The 2500-nt window shown below is 63.4% G+C and overlaps 1 pseudogene; it reads right to left on the bottom strand.

Moving 5' to 3' along the window:
- Positions 1-2500, bottom strand: part of LOC126435467 (large subunit ribosomal RNA) — a 7959-nt pseudogene that overhangs the window by 3361 nt on the left and 2098 nt on the right.

Here is a 2500-nt window from a genome sequence, read left to right on the forward strand (position 1 = left end):
CGACGCCACAAAGACAGAGCGGCAGGAGCGAACGGCGTCGGTGAGAGCAGTGTCCAAGATGAAAGTATTTTCCAACATCCCATCCCGAGGGATGAATGCCCGCTGACGTTCGTCCACAGCACAAGCGCGCATCAGGCGTGACGCGAGAACCTTGTGAAAGGTCCGCGCCAACACCGAGCAGACCGTAATGGGGCGAAAGTCAGCGGGGGATGTTGGTGCAGCCGTTTTCGGGAGAAGGGACGTCCGCGCGCGAAGCAGGCGTTCCGGGAGGGCGCGGGCCAGAAGGAAGAGATTCATCACTTTCACCAGGACTTCGTGCGGCAGGCGCCGCAACTCCGCTGGGGTAAGGCCGTCCGGCCCGGCCGCTGATCCCCTGGGCGGCAACGCGGCGGCGACCTCCTCATGTGTGACCGGCCCCCATAGGCACTCAAGAGCGACAGGCTCCGAGTGCGGGAGGAGGCGGTCACGAATGAAGCCCGCGGTGGAGACGGGCTTCTTTGTGAAGAGGTCCGCCCAGAAGTCCAGCAGACCAGGGATGGCAGGTGGCGGCTGGAGCAGGGTGCCATCCAAGAGGCCGCGCACGCAACGTGCACGCGACCGTCGGAAGGCATCCTGCGTTCTCGCGTACTCCCAGCGGCGCCGCTTGCGCTTCTGCGTCGGCGGCGCGGCAGGCGGCCGCTTCGATGGTTGGCGCGGCCGCTGTGTCCTGGTGATCGATCTCTCCCCTCTGGACCCGACCGACGCAAGGGCATCCGGGAGCATGCCCAGGATGACATCGGGCGGCGTGCCCCGCCCCAGACCTATGACACGATCCAGGGCAGAGAAACGCTGGGCGGAAGCGGGTAGCCCCGCCAGATGCTCCCAGATGGCGGCGTCAGTCGGCCCCTCCGGCGGCGGCCCGGTGGTGTCGGCCGCGAAGTCCTCGGCTGCGTCGACGGGCGGCGCAGCGGCCTCGCCCGCGTCTGGCAGCGGGCTCGCTGCTCCCCGGCGGGACGCCGGCTCTTCCCCCCGACCGATCTCAAGCGCCTCCATGAATTGGCGGACAAGCTGCTTGTGGGCAGCTTGCCGCCGTCGGCACTTGATTGCCTCAAGCGTTCGGTCGGGGAACATCCTGATGAGCTCTTGATTTACAAAGAAGAACCGGGCGTCCCTCTCGAGGAACAGTTCGGCCTCCGCCTTGGCGAGCGACAGGACTTCTTCCTCCGTCCACCTCGCGCGATGCCTCTCCGTGACGATCTCCGCGTTGGCGGCCGCAAGGTGTTGGCGGCGGCGATGGACCCCGAGACCGTTCTTGGTGGTGAAGCTGCGGTGGCACTCACTACAGGCGTATACAGCTGCAAAAGTTACAAGATTTTCGGCACGGCCGGTTGGCCGGCTAGGTGCTGGGGGAGTTGGGGTGGCACCTTCAGCGGAAGGGCCACCACTTTTTCTCTGAATACTGCCCCCAACTAAAAAAGGGATAGTGCGAGGGGGGGCTGGTAACCCCCCCAAGCCCCTGGTGCGGTCTTCCACTCTGCGAAAATCAGCGGGCCCACGAGAAGGGGAGAAGACCGCAGGAGAGGAGAGGCTAAGAGGGCTAGGCCCATGTATTGCGCATCACTCTCCCTGTAACCATAACCCAAGGAAGGCACCTCGCAACAGCAGCACGACTACATCAAGACCGCACTTCGAAAAGCCAAGTCCGGATGCAGCCACACCGCCGCCACTTGGCCACCTTAAAAGAGTCATAGTTACTCCCGCCGTTTACCCGCGCTTGCTTGAATTTCTTCACGTTGACATTCAGAGCACTGGGCAGAAATCACATTGCGTCAACACCCGCTAGGGCCATCGCAATGCTTTGTTTTAATTAGACAGTCGGATTCCCCCAGTCCGTGCCAGTTCTGAGTTGATCGTTGAATGGCGGCCGAAGAGAATCCGCGCACCCGCGCGCCCCCGGAGGAGCACGCTAAGGCGGACGCGGCCTCGCAGCAAGGAAGATCCGTGGGAGGCCAAGGCACGGGACCGAGCTCGGATCCTGCACGCAGGTTGAAGCACCGGGGCGCGAACGCCGCGCAGGCGCGCGCATCCTGCACCGCCGGCCAGCACGAGGCCGACCAACGGCGAGAGCAGACCACGCCCGCGCTAAACGCCCGCACTTACCGGCACCCCTACGGCACTCACCTCGCCCAGGCCCGGCACGTTAGCGCTGACCCACTTCCCGACCAAGCCCGACACGCCCCGATCCTCAGAGCCAATCCTTATCCCGAAGTTACGGATCCAATTTGCCGACTTCCCTTACCTACATTATTCTATCGACTAGAGGCTCTTCACCTTGGAGACCTGCTGCGGATATGGGTACGAACCGGCGCGACACCTCCACGTGGCCCTCTCCCGGATTTTCAAGGTCCGAGGGGAAGATCGGGACACCGCCGCAACTGCGGTGCTCTTCGCGTTCCAAACCCTATCTCCCTGCTAGAGGATTCCAGGGAACTCGAACGCTCATGCAGAAAAGAAAACTCTT

The sequence above is a fragment of the Schistocerca serialis genome, unplaced genomic scaffold, assembly GCF_023864345.2.
Source record: "Schistocerca serialis cubense isolate TAMUIC-IGC-003099 unplaced genomic scaffold, iqSchSeri2.2 HiC_scaffold_1207, whole genome shotgun sequence".
Classification (NCBI taxonomy): domain Eukaryota; kingdom Metazoa; phylum Arthropoda; class Insecta; order Orthoptera; family Acrididae; genus Schistocerca; species Schistocerca serialis.